The 17,197-nt window shown below is 38.2% G+C and overlaps 1 long non-coding RNA gene across 2 annotated transcripts in view; it reads right to left on the reverse strand.

Annotated features, from left to right (window-relative positions):
- The window catches only part of LOC135738808 (uncharacterized), an 87,393-nt gene that overhangs the window by 63,522 nt on the left and 6,674 nt on the right, over positions 1-17,197 (reverse strand). The window contains exons 2-3 of one of the 2 annotated variants that reach the window (XR_010528776.2): positions 8,704-8,821; positions 302-469 (exon numbers count right to left, since the gene is read on the reverse strand). This is a non-coding gene — a long non-coding RNA (uncharacterized lncRNA). Of the gene's footprint in view, positions 1-301; positions 470-8,703; positions 8,822-17,197 lie in introns of those variants that run through there. The other variant, XR_010528775.2, reaches the window with a different exon arrangement.

Raw genomic sequence — 17,197 nt, forward strand, 5'->3', positions numbered from 1 at the left:
AATGCACTGTGCTTCTCTGGTCCTCATGATAAATTGTTTAATAAAAATGCAGAATGTTCTCATTTTAGTGTGGTACACAAGCTGACATGCTTTATAAACCGTACATTATTTCTTTCATTTGCATTATTTGCAGAGGGTGTAATATTGAATAAACAAACGCTCAGCTGATTTAATAATCTCAACAGGTGGCTGTTGTTTCTAGAATGCAGTCATATTTACGTGTCTGTCTGTATTAAATATAAACTAAACCCAGCCTATGGCAACTGATAGCATGATTATTTATTTAGGATATAGTCGGGAAGAAAAATAAGATTGAATTGATTCGTATCTTCCTTGCCATATGGAAATAGATGCAGTGTACATCTCTCAACACTGAAGCTGTGTGGTGTGGTCAAAGCCTTAATCTTCCTGTGTTTGCTTCTTCTCAGAGCGGATTAAAGGAATGGATCAATACAGAGCTGTTAACAGACTGAGGGGAGAAGAGAAAAACAGCATTAACAGCTTAGCGGCAAATATGCAGGATCACTGGGACCACCATGACAAACCAGCATGTCTGGGTGAAAGACACATTACCAACTTAACATCTACGGTTTGTACTGCTAATTTAATGGGACAAAGTTAATTTAAACGACCTATATCTTTCAGACATGACTGGACTATTCTCAATATATAGACCACAGCTTGGTACTGCTTTATTAAATTTACCTGTAAAGCATCCCAACATCAAGGTCTAATAACAAGCTAATGCACATACTTATATACACATACTCAACTATGTTTTATAAAATGTGTTGAGAGAGACTTATATTTTCTGTATGTGACACAAATTGCTTGTGGATAAACAAAATAAAAAAATGGAGGAAAGAGGTAACATTTTTGTCATTCACAGTCTTTTATTTGTGAAGAACGATCATATGTAAATGTTATCGGTTGAATGGTTTCTCATTTTCTTGGGTGAGAAGAATCTGTTTTTGTTCCTTTGTTTCTTTTGTTCGGTTTTCAGATATTTAATCATTCTGCACAAAATCAGCTTACATTCCCAAAGCACAAGACAAAGCATTTGCTGCATTACAGGAGTCATTTCTTCTAAACAAACAAGCACCTCAGGTGAAATGAGAGGACCGGATTACTTTCGGATGGTACTTCTGTCATGCCTTAGCAGGGAAACAGGCGTTTCACACATTTAAATTTTCAATTCATGGAAAATTTTCTGCATTTCATGCCTCCTCCATTGGTATCCTTTTGTTTAAAACAGGTAAATAGGTAGGCTATTTTGAGGCGTAGCTTTTATGTGTTTCAAGCTTGTGCAAGAAGTGTAATGACAAAGGGAAATAGACCTTAACTGCTGATGATGAAGGAGAAGGAAGTAATGAAGGGAAGGTAAAGTGAAAACAGGGAGACGTATAGCTGTGGGTCATTGTTCATTTGCAGTTCAGTAATGTCTCACTCGCATCCATTTGTCAAAGTGAGGCAAGGTCTACAAAAGAACCTGTAACCCAATTTTAATAAAAAATAAGACTCCAAGTGTTTCTGTATACTAAAAAAGGTGCTACAGTACCCGATTCCATCGTTGGCTATGGGTCCATAAGTGGTTTGGCCGTTATATGGCATTTTATGAAATACATTTTTAAATTTGAATTAATTAATCAGTAATTCTGTGTAATTAAACTTCTGAAAAATTTCTAAACAAAATTTTTAACCAACAGCACTACAGTGTATCATTTACTGTGTTTTGTTTAATTCAAATTCTATGGGCCCTATTTTAACAATGTAATCGCATTGTCTAAATGCTCGTGTCCGAATCCACTTTTGCTAATTTAACGACGGGAAAAATGGTTTGTGCACCAAGCGCAAGGTCGAAAAGGGTTGTTCCTTTATTTTATAAGTAATGGGAGTATTTTGGGCATAACGTGCAATAAACCAATGAGAGTCTCAGCTCTCATCCCCTTTAAAAGCCAGTTGCGCTGGCGCTATATCTAATCCCTATTTAGATGACGGACTTTGTAAACTGAAAAACTAAGCGGAGAAAGAAGATCGCCAGTTTAAGATTAATGTCTAATAATTGTGTTGTTTTTCACTTGTATTGAAATTGTTATTTTTTATTAAAACCCATTTTTATTTAGTCATGGAAGTAAAAAAGCAGGCTTTTAATTGCTTTAAATGTATGGCTAACCAATATCAAGTATGTAAGAAAAGGTTTGTACTCTAAAAATACTTTATTTGTGACAAACAGGAGATAAAGAATTTACAAACGGCTCTCCGCACGTTTCAGCACTTGGACAGCGTCAGCATTACTTAAAAGTGTTTCTCATCTTATCATATCCACAGGTACAGAGTCATCATATACAATAAATCCGTTAGGTAGCATTTAAAAAAAAAAACATTTAAAAACTTTTTACTTATCAGGCTGCAGGTGAAGCAGCACTTTGTGCCTTCTAACGTCTCATAATTAGACCAAATTTATGTCCAAGAGACTCAATAATAATCTTTTACATTAAATCCTTTAATCTTTCATATTTAAAAGCGCTTTTGTGCTGCTTCGCATTCATGTAATGTGCCGCTTTGTCGTCCCGTTAATAGCCGCATATTACTAATGTGCTCTTCAAATAACAAAAAACATATTGCGCCATTGACTTTAGGCTTTAGACCAGGTTTTTTTTGCTCAATGGGGTAGTCTATTTTAGTTGCATCAAAATAGCAACGCGCCAACAATGCGCCTGAACATACCTCGTTTTCAGACCAGAACGCAAATGGGCGCAAAAGGGGGCGCAAATGCATTTGCTATTTAAACAACGTGGCGCTAAACGTGAAAATGATAATTGCGCAGGATGGAAACCAGCAAAAGACACTTGCGTCGCGCATTGCGCTGCATTGCGCCATGTGTAAGATAGAGCCCTAAGTTTGAGTTTGTTTTATGCATTTTTATGACTTTTTCTGTTTAACAAACAGCTTTAGTAAACAATGGTGTGATCGCGCGAATTTAAAGTAGCTAGTACAACAGCGCAACAGGCTTATGTTTTGCGATGCACCGTCCATGCGGCCACAAAGGGTGGGCTTATTTAATGTTATTCATGAGAGATTATCTTTGTTTGCGTGACAGAATGAGCAGAGGTCTCTGAACTGTTTCTCTTTTCCCTCCCTCGCGCATATTCCTCAAAACATAACTGACACGATGGCGAAAGGTCGGAAGACCAAACCATATCCAGCAAGGAAATGTTTTCAGTGTTATTACAGTAAAACTTTGTTACAGTTTTGCGTTGCCCATGTGGGGAACTGACTCCTTTGAACCAATTCATTTGAATTAATGGTTGAAACAACACATCTGTCCGATGAAAGACAGGAAAACGGCTATCTTTGAACCTCACTCTCTGTAACGACATATGACCACCAATTAAGAGCCACAATCACAGAAATCGCGATGGTTGTTTTACAATGGCAATCTTTCATCTGGGACAGCCAAACATCATGCAGTGTATCGCAGGCTTAAAGTCAACAGGGAAATAAAATGAAAGACTGTAATTTTATTTGCAATATTGTGGTATTTTTTCTACAAATTACTTATCTGTGAGCTTCATTCTTTTTTTTCATGTGCCCTCACAATCTTTAATCAAAAACGCAAATCTTGTCCCACAAAACGATCTCTCTTTACTTTTGGTCATGGTATGGCAGGTGGGCTGGGTCCGGGAGAAGATTGCTGGGATTAGCAATTAGCAAAACTACCCAACTTCAAATTATCAAACCAGATCTCGACATACATTTTTAAATCCAGCCCTACCTCATATAATTTCAAAAGCCGGTTTCACTCGGTGTCACTACGTGGAAAATAAGCAATCGCTACTTCTGTTTCATGGTGACTTTAAGATTGACATTGGGTTTGTAGCTGAAGACTGTTAGGGCATATTGTCCTCTGGTAAGCTTATCCTTCCATTAACTTTACCTTTACATTCTGGCTGTCTGCTGAAGACACGCAATTGCAGAGAGCAGGTGTCTAAAAAATGCGTTTCGCCATCACATCATGTCAGTGATCGCCTCTGACACAAGCAGCGGTAAAAGAAGCCTCTGGGAAACAGATTACCCAGTGTGTTTTTCTGAGAAAAACTATGTGCAAACATTTCTCTTTGACAGCTTTAATGAGCCAACAACCAAACTCATCAATGCTAGATGAATCCATGGCACGAAAATCTACAACACTGAGCTACTGAAAGTTATTTGAATCCCAGAGAAAAGAGTGTGTAATACGAAGGAAATTACTATTGATTTGGATCTGCTTGTGTGCACGCAGCCCCCTTTTGCAACAGAGAATAATTTATGATGATGTTCCATAAGTATAATAGTACAGGACATTGTCCCCTCTTGTGTGTTTTTCTTTAACAACACAGTGAGACCTTAGGCTATTCTATCAATGTCAGGCTCATTAAATTCTTTTTGAATCAATTGAAAAATCGAAATTATATGACCCCCGTGATTTGAAAGTACTGTAACTCGGTGGCCTGTGGGTTGCAGTCAACCAGAAGTTTGTGTTGACTGCATTAAATAATGTCAAGACATTAAGAGAAACCAGCACTACAACGGCCTCTAAAGTTTTTAATACTATAGTCACTTCTCGTTGCAACTGCCAGATCAGATGAACAATAAGTGACCTTGCATGATGCCTTCACCTTTTGTAAATTCCCAATATACTGTATATGTATCTTAATATGCATGGAACAACATCACGACTGAGTCTGTAAACTTCATAATGACTCACCTTAGCAGACAGAGGAAACATGAATAATGTAAACAGTAATAAAAATTAGAAAAGATTTGTGCCAAGTCTGAATTCAATGCACAGCTCAGGGACGACCTAGCGGCAAGCAGAAAAGAGTTTGCTGACCTTCTGTCTGTGTGCTGTTGGGGGCGTGACAACATTTTCTTGCACTCTTCTACCTCAAATACATATCCAGTCAAAGAAATTTGTTTAAAAATACATTTAAGTAATTAGCCCCTGTTTTCACTGACAATGCTTAATCTGCAACATCGAATAACCGTCTCTAAATAGAATCCACTGAGGCTCGAAATGGCGCTTTGCGACGCGGCTGATTAGGACAAAAACTTTGATTACACAGTAAAGGTACCTTTAATAGCGTGTTGCTGTGTTGCATGTATAGGACAAGGTGTTACGCAAAGCCTCAACATCATATCCATGAGATAAGTCAGTAACTGTGAGTCAAATCAAGCTTTGCTTATCCAGTGCGAATTAGCCACACAAAACTCAGATGTAGAGGTTTAATTTCTAAATCACACATGATCCCCAGATAATACTAATCTGTGCGAATAGTACTTAAAGGAATAGTCCACGCTTTTGCCATATTAAACTATGTTATTACCTCAGCCTAGACGAATTAATACATACCTATCTTTTTTCAATGCCTGCACTGTACAGCATGTTGTGAATGTGTTAGCATTTAGCCTAGCCCCATTCATTCCTATGGTACCAAAAAAAAGTTTTATTTTGTGGCACCATACTTACTGGTATAACTCCTCATGTAACAGTCTTTAACTTCTTACACCCTGAAGCTATTTTGGGGATTTTCGCCTGGATTTGGCCTACCCAATTTCAAAAGCATCCCATACCCACATGCAGAGGTTTACATACAAAAGTTTGGTATCATTTTACAGGAAACCCTTTGAAATTACATAAAACACTGTTAAAAGTGCTCAACATGGTTGTATGTGATATCAGTCCTCTAATAAACACAAAAATAAATAGGCGCTTTTTGATGTTTTTTTCTAAAGTTTTTATTTGACAGTATATAACTCTGGCCCTGGGTATCTCAGGTCCCTGCAGACAGTTTTGTTTGATTCCAGCAATTGTTAGCTTACAGAGGAAAAAGGAATTTTTTCTCTATCATAATCTATGCAAAAGTTATTTTACTCCAACTGAAGGGAGGAATAATACCCTTTTTGTATACAATTTCTGCCTAAAAACATTTGAAGTGTCCCCATAACCACATACAGTGGAATAAATGCAATTTCTTTATATCATTTTAAAGAAAACCCTTTGAAGTTACATAAAAAGCTGCTGTTTGTGACAAATATTGTTATTTATGTTGTTTTTCATATGATGAAACACCAAATTTTCTTTTTTATGTTGTAAACACTGTCTTTGATAGTGTATAACTCTGGTTCTGGGTGCTCTAGCAGACTGCAGACAGTTCTGGTTGTTAGCAGCAGCAGACAGTAAACACCCAAAAAAAGAATGAACTCTTTATCATGTCGCATTCAAAAGATATTCTTATTTTACTGAAGGGTGCGGAAATACATTTTTCATAAAAATATTAATTTTTTGTTTTGCACATATAATAAAAAGCTAGGGATTAATTATGCACACAACCAAAGAAAATGCTGTGAATGGACTCATTGTTTAGAGTAGGACCTAAAATAAAAGATGGTGTATCATTTGTGGCTATATGTGCTATCTGAGGCAGTCCACACTCAAGTTTCACATATGTTTACAAAAGACCATTTTTTACCTTATTATTCATTCGATGATTGTTGGATATGTGTTGATATTAGAACAAAAATAACGCTGTAGCCTTATTCCTGGGAGTAAGAGCTTTCATTTGATATAAGACTTGCCCATGTTTGTCATTTTTGAAAAATATGAAATATGTGAATATTATATGATATCAAAAAATATTGGGGGGGTGATAGTGTAAATTAAGTGTAAATAACTTTCTTACAGTAAAAGATGTGTCAAAGTGATGCATATCTGCAGAAAGTAGAGACTCTAAGCTTTCAAACAGTATCTCATATGTGTTACTGGGGTCCATGACGGAGTATCAAAGATTAAAAGAATCTTTTATATTAAGTCAAAATACGAAATTCTGGACCCGGGACAGGGTCCTCAGGGTTGAAGAGGTTAAATAGGGAAAACATGGAAGTGTTTGGTGGCTTCCCTGTTTGGTACCATAGGAATGAATGGGGCTAGGCTAAATGCTAACACATTCACAACACGCTGTACAGTGCACGCATTGAAAAAATATAGGTATGTATTAATTTGCCTAGGTTGAGGTAATAACATAGTTTAATATGGCAAAAGGGTAGACTATTCCATTAAGACACATGTTTAAGCTGTCTCAACTGAAAATAACTTGCTCTGACATATCTTAAATATGCCAGTGCTACTGATTTGTCTCAAGATACACACTAACATCTTTAAGCCATTTTAAAAAAGATGCTTAACATCTTAATTTAACTAAGGCCCAATACTGGCTTTAGTTAAGCCTTAAGAGTTTGAGTCTTTAGAATTTTTATACAGAAGTTGAGATAAGATGTGTATTCAAGTTGTAAGCCTGCATGCTCACTTTTAATTTAATTTAATTTGTTTTAGGTGTAAATGGAAACGCTCCGCAGACTATTAAAGTCAGAATAAAAAGACATCATAAAATGCCTCATAGCTTACAACAATACACCATAGACAACTTGACAGAAAATCCTGCTCACATTGTGCTTTTAATCATTGTGATACAACCAGTCAGATTGAAGTGTAGCCTATGTATTTTCGCAAATTCACTGTGTCTCAAAAACGAATATTGTCAAGGGAGTCGATCAAGTACAGTTCAATAACTGCCATGTTTTTATTATTTTTTACATTGTTCAGGCTAGAACCATATTTCATAAATATTGTTTTGGCCAGAGAGGAAAGCTACTTTAACATGTTACCAAAAAGATAAATATATAGTGCAAATTAATACAAAATAAAGTCGTTTACTTGTACCATTTCAGTCATGAAAAAACTGAGTTCGTTGTATGTGTGTCATGTTTGTGTTTCTGGGCGAGTTTGATATAGAGGTTATGAGGTTAAAAGGTTATATAGGCGTGCGTGATGTTGGGGACATTGCGATATTTCATTTTACTGCAATATATATTGGAATATAAGAAATACTGGATGACTTCACAAAATGCTTTGAATATCCATATTTGAGAGGAATTAACTTTTTCCTTCCCTTGCATTTCTCATATAGCTTTGTGGTGGCAACTTGAGGAAAATAGTCAAGCGAGCAGATGGTGTTATTAAAACCTTTGGAACCGTATTAATTGGTACCACCATGTCTTTTGCAAATTAAAATGTTGTTGAATCATGGTTTTCTCTCTGCTGTTTTGAAAACGTAACACATTGAAAATGTATTTTATATATTTTACTTTTTTGTGTAAATTATATTATCAGCTTATCTGTTGTGGACAATATTATCTGCCTGATGATTTAAAATAAATTAATGAAAAAAATAAAACATAACATTTCAAAATAAACCTAAACCTAAATCAGATTTATCCAGGCTGGGATTTAAATTCTTGTGGCCCAAAAGTTTTGACCTAAACTGTTTATCTTCTTTACCACTATTAAAGGAAGTATATTAGGTTTCTGTTACTGTGAATTTAAGATTCTATTTAGATAGCAAGAGAAATATGCTCTTTAACAAGTGAGAGAGGATCAATTCTTATCCCACTTGTCTACACAAGGAACAACATTTAGAAAATAGCCTTAAAGCCTCTCTGTCCCAATGCATTAACAAGTCATACTTCATATAAGAGGATAAATGATAAGAAACAAATCAAATACATGTTATGACATTCACAAAACAACTATGCCCAGACGACTCTTGTGAGAATGACTTTGTTTTGTAGTTGACAGAAAAGAATGTAAAGCCTTTCTGAACTCACCTCAGTAGAGGATCTTTGTGGCCTTCACAAAGGCTTTGGCTGTGGCCCAATCCTGATGTCTTAACCATGGGTGCGTAATCTCCCAGGTCAGAGCTTCTGGTTTTGCTTTCTTGTTTCTCTGTAAAAAACACAGACAGACCTTCATTCAGCAGCAGCATTTGAAAAGGCCTCAGAGCTCGCCAGCTTTAACTGTGAGAATATGATTAAGGTCAGTCCAGTAACATCTGTTCGGTAGTACACAGGAAAAGTTGAGAGGGAAAAACCCCAGACACGTAGCCTACATACATCCACAATGCCTGAACTTTTGTTTTGCAAGTATGCATGGAGTTAAAATGCCATATAATCAAGCTTTGAAATGTTTTATTAGTGTTGTAGTAACTCATCTCATGGCAATATGAACGTATTTTAAGAGGTGGCTAATTCGTATGATCACATTTGTACATTTTTGTGCAATATCATTTTGTTGGGGTTAGGGGTAAGGTTGGGGGTGTGGTTTCGTGTTTTTTTTTATGATAATCGTATGTTGAATCACTTTGTACAAATTAACAAATTGGCCAACTTGTAAAATACTTATGAATTCTCATGAGATCAGACTGTTACTTCATATAAAAACAATGAATATATTACATTTTTGCAGAAAATTTAAATATATTTATCAACATTAACAAACAGATTGTTGACATATATATTCATATTAATGTAATATTTAATCAACATTTATAGAAAACTATAAATATCGGAAGCAAATACAGTAATTTACAGCACAAAACTGTAATGAATCGAATCTTGTTTATTATTTTTTTCAAGTAAATATACATTTTAATGTAGTTGGGGTTTTCCATTGAGTGCTTTACTACACGTTACCATGTGACAAATTAAATAGTGGAAAAATACTAGGCATGGTTAGTTACATTCTATTTGCACTTAGCATTGTTTCTTCCTTTCTGTCCATTAAGCTGTAAAATCCTTTTTGGGACGTTACCCACCAGCTGAGGCCAATGGCATCACAGACAAACATTAAAAAATCCTAATAAAATCAAATAAGAGGCATATATTTTGTAATGAAATGAATATTAACAAGGTTGCAGGTCCGAGTACTGTAGGTAAAAGCACAGTGTGTCCAGTGTTTTCAAAGATGAAACATTGATCGATTGGGACCTTCATTTGCAATATTCAGTAAGCTCGCTCCATACACAAGAGGCAGAATTATTTCTGCTGTCAATTTGACAAGGCTGACATGTTCTTTAGCAGTATAATCTCGCCGTGATTCAAAGCCTTGGGGCGGTGATCATGAAAATAAGAAGACTGACGCAAAGATAGTAATGAACTTCTGCATTTTCGATTTCTCTATAAAGCTCACCTTTACATAGGTCGATAAAATCAAAGAGACTTCATCTGTGTTTTGACTTGATAAATCCCTGTGGTTGTGAAGTGGCATTCAGGGTTTGTTCCTTTCATGAGTCCTCCAGAGTTAATGGTGTAGTCAAAGCATTAACTTTGAAAGACAGGAATTAAATAAAACCGTTTGTTCTAGACATACACTTGCATGCATTTATTTTTCAAAACTTGATCATTAGGTTTTTAGACAAGGAACGCTGGGTAAAATAGGTCTGCACAACTTATTTCAAAACTAGGCCACTACCAGGCAGAAGATTTATAACTGGTTTGTTCTAAGCAATGGTGTTCATGTGGCCCATACTGCTTTTTACCCATGTTTCTTTCAGCTGTTTTTATGCGTTCAGTTGTTGTTATAAAAACATTGGGGTATCACTGTAAACTATACTCCCATACCCTGCATTATTGGCAAATATTCATATGTGACCTCCTTTTTTAATTGAACTTTGAAATATAAGGAACAAAATAGATGACTCAACATCAAATATTTATTGTTTCCAAATCATTATTTCAAGTAAATTTTATCGATTTACAGTAACTTGATTTCAAGTTAAAGTGCCATAGAAAAAAAACGCTTAGGTTACTCACGTAACCCCGGTTCCCTGAAATAACGGGAACGAAGCATTGCGTCAGTTAGCTGACGCTATGGGGGAAACTCCTGTTTACTCCGTGACTGAAGCCTATTGGTTAACGTCTGTACAAAGTACAGACCAATGACGTTTGAACCCGCGCGCAGGATGCACACGTCCTTATATAAGCGCGGTTCAATCATCAGGAGCTCATTATTATTCGACTGAAGCGCGCAGCCGAATAACACTCGCTGCGTAGACGTTTGTAGCACGGCAAGAGACGCAATGCTCCTCTCGTTATTTCAGGGAACCGGGGTTACGTGAGTAACCTAACCGTTCCCTTTCAATACGGTTCACTTCGCATTGCGTCAGTTAGCTGACGCTATGGGGGAACGTAATCCCATCACGCCGTGCATACACAACGTACTGAAGTGCCTTACTGGAGAGACACTGCGTGTGGCCCTATACCCGGCATATTCACCGCTTTAAAGCAAATGTGTAAGCACCATATAAATTGTTGACGCGCACACGGTGGGGTTTTAAATGCACCGGGGGCACATAACATAGCACAAGACGGCGAGGTACCGAGCGCGCCACGGCTGTGCGAGATAAGTAAATTCAGAAGCGCGCCGTAAATGTGTATTGACTATAAATTGCACGGGCACAGGTGAACACTTGAATACATCGTGAATGCATATAGATGAATCAGAGTGTTATAATGCACAGGCCGGCAAGATTCTCGAGCACGCCGTCATGTGTTCTGATAATAAATTGTGCGCACACGGGTGAACTCTTCAGTGCACCGTGAATGCGTATAGATAAATCAGTGCACAGAACGTGCCGTGAATGTGTACAGATATGATTGATGAACGTAACGGTGGGCACCCAACGCACCGTGAACGTACACAGATGAACAACAATGTATGTGTCACAAAGCATAACACAGCTGTGTATACAGGTGAGCTTTTCCAAGCGCATCTTATTGTATACCAAAATGTTATAGCGTGTACATGTGAGCTTCTCTAAGCGCACGGTGGACGCATATAATTAAAAACCATATCATGCATACAGGTGAGCTAATGGGCGCACCTTTAATGCAACAAACCTCAGTAGTGCGCGAAGCAAGGATGTCGAAGCTGTAAACTGACAACGTGGACGGCGGGGACCAGCCGGCCGTGTCACAATTGTCAAATGAGAAACCTCTAAGACCATGCCCATTCTCTAAGACAAGTGAGCGTAATTGTCACGGGAGGTGATAACGTCAACGATCCATAAATAACCTGTATTGACAGGTGCTCTAGTGAGTGATCTGTGACGCAGATGAACAGCTGATCGTCTGATGTACGTCAGACGTATGTGTCATACAGGACCTTGGACAGTTCCAGAGCGCTGTGCCTCGGGCACCGTCCGCATCTGAGAAATGACAGGCTTATGAATAAAGTGAATGGCCAGCCGTAAAAGCATGGTTCGCTGTTACCGCCGCCGTTCGCATCTGAGAGATGACAGGCTTGTGAATTAAATGAATGGTCGGTCGTAAAAGCGTGGTTCGCTGTTATCACGGCCACATAGATATAGGTAGGGGAGAGAGCCGCTGTGCCTCTGTAGTGAGGAGAAAAGTGTTCCACCCACGATTCGCGGGGGGTTTAGACTTTCAATGTCACTAGACAGAATGAATCAGACTTTGCATAAGGACGCCTCGTGAAAGGGGTCCTAGCAGCTTGCGTCAATGTGTCATAAGGCACGTAATGTAGGTCGTGTCCCACGGATGCCATCTCCGCACGCCCATCGTAATGGGTTAATATTTTGAATCTTGGTAGTTTAAGCATGAGATGCGTATCACTCTGATTGAACATAGCTTATAAAGCGATGCAATGAGTTTATAAAGGAGATGACTCGTCAGCTTGTTTAGGGGGCGAGATCTCAGTCTGGTTCGGTAAATAATGAAACCACCGTAGTTTGCCCGACCGCATTATCACAATAACACGGTCGAGAGTGCTGCAGTGCTAAATCATCCCCTTAATGTACCGTATTCGCAGTACAAGGTGATTGATATGAGACAAACGGCGTTCCACGTGCCGAAGGCTGATTGCCGTCGTAAAGCGTGTTCAACCCACAGCAGATGCTGGGCTAGCTCGTAATGACAGCACTTCATGCAGCCGTGTGTAACTTAAGCATAAGCGTCCCGGCCGTCAGCTCGGGGCGGGACCTTTGCTAAGTCAAACTGAAGTGGACTTATGAACAGAATGCCACAATATTCAGCTTTCTGAGGCTCGTTAGAGAGGTACGTGTGCCCGTCCTAAACGAGATGCCGCGCGCGTCTGACTGTGCGCGCGCTTTGAGCTTTGAAACTTATTGTAGCGGGTAGCAAGCTCACTTGAGGTTGATATTACCCTTAATATCTCCGAGTATTGGAGCGGAGGTGTGAGCGTCTTCGGATCCGCTAATATAAATCAGCTATATGGCCGAAAAACGTCATAAACCGCTTGGCTGTAAGCCTTTGAGTGGCCGTCCGGAGAGGGCGCGATTCAAACGCTTGGAGCCATGCAAAAGTCTGAGGCTGTCGTCTCTCTAGGAAGAGAGAATAACAGCCGTAAGACCGTGCTCGTTTGCGCCATCAGCATCGTAGCGGAGAAACTGAGGTGGGCTGCGAGCGAATTTGGCAGAAAGGTGTTAGAGACACCGTACAGTCGTGGGGTGTCAATACACAGTATATGGCCAAACCGGGGTTTTTTCGGCAAGCGTCGATAGAATTATGGACAGCGGGCCGTGTGTGCGTATTACTGATTGCTTGTCAGTAAGGCGATAAAGTGTTTAGAGACACCGTACAACCGTGGGTGTCAATACACAGTATAGTAAGCACGGAAATTACTCTTTTTAGAGGAATTAAATACCGTTCGCCACTATAGTGAGGTCGCATAACCGACAGTATTACACAGTATGTTGGGATAAACAGCACACAGAAAACATTTCAGGGCAGTCCAGCCGAGGCGCGACTTAACCCCTTTTCTCCCAGGGTTCAAACGTCATTGGTCTGTACTTTGTACAGACGTTAACCAATAGGCTTCAGTCACGGAGTAAACAGGAGTTTCCCCCATAGCGTCAGCTAACTGACGCAATGCGAAGTGAACCGTATTGAAAGGGAACTATAGTTACTTAGGCATAGATGAATAATAAGAGCTCTGTACAGTACATGGTAATGACATATTGTGAGCCTCCAACGATTTTGTTTCCTCATTTTTAAACCTTGTGTATGCAAAAGACTGCTGGAAAACGGGAGTGCACAACACAACACAGACTGTGTGACATCACAGTCAAGATGTACGCCCCAACAGTATATTTATACATTAAATTCATTACAAAGTTGTTAAAATGGCAAAAACAAAGCTGTGACTGCTGAGTGCTATATGCTAGTTAATGTTATACAGGGTATGCTAGTTTTTAGGCTAAAATTCTACTATTGACTTTACAGTTACGTTTTGTAGGTCCATACTGAAAAAACTCCCAACAAACTTACCCCTCAGAAACGTCCAATAACAATCTCCGAACAGTTAGAAATTCCTTAAAATCTGTATTGTTGTCTGATACAGGCTCAAACATATAAGGTCTGTTTACTAATGTGAGCTACTGACATGAGCCTCTGAGCAAAGCAATCAGAGCAAAGCTCAACATTGTGATTCATCACCCTTCCAAATAGGGCAATAATAGACCATTTAATTCAAAGGACAAATCCTAGGGATAATTGTTGAATTTTTACCTTCTATGTTAATTTCAAAGAACCATTTAACATATTATTTCAAGGCATTCTTTTGTGTCTTAAACTCTGCTCAGGTGCTAACTCCAGGAAGGTCTCAAAATAATTTGAGCCACATTTTTGAGATTTTGAACAACATCAAAAAGAACATCAACATGATCTTTTCATTATTTTAAAGCATTTACCAGGGGCTTTTTCCAAAGCGACATATCAAAGTGAGAAGTACAGCAAGCCCATTCATCATAAGGAGAGAATAATTAAGATTTAAAGTTTCAATTTGCTAAGATACAAAGTTTCAATTGTTAGAGAAATACTCGCTAAATGAGGAAGAGAAAAGGAATAAATGAAATGATTATGTCACTAAAATATGACAAATACATCCACTGCAAAAACAGCCTCACTTCCTCAATGTTCTAAATTACTTTGGCCAATTATTTGAGCAAACTCCAAAATTAATTTGAACTTAAAACAAAACTTATGTTTGAAGGCAATTTCTTTCATAAAACAATTCTTGGCCAAAAGGTTTGAAATTATAAGTGAAGATATAATGCAATCTGAGCAGTTATGGAGCTAGCGAGTTTGAGTAAGATACTTCAAGATTGGTCAATTAGTTTGCATAATTTCATGATTTGTTTTTAACCATGTTTGTTTTTCAATACCATGGGTTGTCACAAACTCCCAACCAAAAGAATATAAACATAAATGGTCAGAACAACGACACCAGGGGCTATGCACCCGAATTAATTGCTAGGCACTTGTACTGATAATATTCTCCATTAAGTCTAACAGCATACTGAGCAATTGGTTGTCCCTTGATGTGCCAAGTGCAGCAAATATAAATTACTGGGACATCTCTGATAAGAGCAGAAAAAAATTAACTATGCATAAATGCATAAAAAGCCCATCATCATCAAGATTCATGCAATGAGCTCACTTGTGAAACTGATTGCATTGCACGTTTAGCCAATTGTTAATGTTATCTTTAACCATTACCTTGACCAATGGTTTGCACTATGGCCTAGCTGATATTACAATACGACATAAAACTCTATTAATACCTACCGGGGAATTCAGTGTTGGTCATACAGAATTAGTTCAGTTATAACTGAGAGTAATATCTGCAAATTTGAAAGTATTAAATTATTTATAAATTTCTAACAAATAGGAATTGAAGTAAACCAATCCCTATCCGTCATTTTAGCAATGTAAAATATTGTTTCCATGGCCAGATTGTTTGCTTTTATAGGCTGCACTTATTTTGGTGCCTCTGAGGTCAATTGCAGCACAGGGCACTCAGATGCATCCACCAGTAACTTGCCCCCGAGGGTTGCACTATTCATCATCTTATCCACACAGAAAGCAGCATCTAATCTGCTTCACCAACACATCCATTTTCAAGAAAAACTCCTGCTATGCTCGCAAGCCCCCACCGAATGACTGGTAGGGCCGTAGCTAATGGGCGAAAGGTATCACTTATTTTGGATCCACAGATCTGCAATGATGTTTTTTTTTAAGGTATAGGGCACACATCATTATTCAGCCAGGGACCAATTCCAGGCTATGGCCTTGTAATGTCACCCATGTTGGCTTTTACCTCATAGCACCTCTTCTGCTGGGTGCCTGATCTGAGAGATCTTACATGTATATTTAGCCATGTCATGAATATGTATGCTTTTAAGGAGCAAAAGAGGAATAGGAGTTGGTGAAAACACTGCATACTCAGTAATCTGACATGAAGTGTCACATTATTTCGCACAGGGACTCTGATAGGTTTAGCCTACGTCTGTTGCTTCTTCCAAAATTCAAGATGTAAAATAATGATTTTATTTTGCTAATGCTCCATGTATAAGCATGCACACACGCACGCACGCAAGCACGCACAAACTGTACCCCCCTCATGTCCACGTAAACCACATATACCAACACACACAATTATTATTGAATAAGTTTGTTGGCCTTTAGTGTGATACAGAAACAATTAAAACAACTTAAAACAATAGATTTCTTTTATGAGCTTGCCAGGGAAAAGGTTTTCTGCAAGTCTACCAGTGGACTAGAAACAGGTTGGCTACAGCTGGGTATTTGAGATATGCAGGAAAACACTTTCAGCCTCAAACCGCACTTACTTAAACCATTTGGTCTCTTATCCTTTAATGCATGTATGTGTTTACTAACTTCAAAAAAGTTTTATGGAAAGAAATATGAAAAGGTATTTGTTGATACTAGTTTGCTATGTTTCTTTTGCTGAATTTCTGTGCGGTTTAATATATTTATATTTATATTTAAATGAAGAGTTTGGTTTAAAAACGCGATAAACGACATTTAAAAAAAAAGGAGTTACCGCCAAAATCAGTGTTGTATCAGGTCAGTATTAAAAAGTAAATTCTTAATTTTACACAAAATCCAATATCTGCTGTGTTATTCTGTCATCTTTTCTCCCTTTTTCTCCCCTCGACAAACGCCAGTCCTCCTTCTCTGCAGAATGCAATGAATCTGCTTAACCAATCACAGCGCGGCATTCCATTCCATAATGGCCGCGCTTTAAATACACACAGAATCCTAGTTTTCCTCATCTACTTTGTACTTCGTGATCAACAAACAAACAAAAACAAAATAGTTATTTAATGGCATTGATAAACCTGTGGTTTTCTGTGGCGAAGAAGAAAAGTAAGCCATTAAATTTGAATAATTTAAAATGCCGGCTGTTGCTTGTTCTTACACGACAGCATCAAGCTTCTGCCATGCTAACACATTGACCCCAGGGGATCTTAGGAAAAAC

This window comes from Paramisgurnus dabryanus, chromosome 12 (genome assembly GCF_030506205.2).
Source record: "Paramisgurnus dabryanus chromosome 12, PD_genome_1.1, whole genome shotgun sequence".
Lineage (NCBI taxonomy): Eukaryota > Metazoa > Chordata > Actinopteri > Cypriniformes > Cobitidae > Paramisgurnus > Paramisgurnus dabryanus.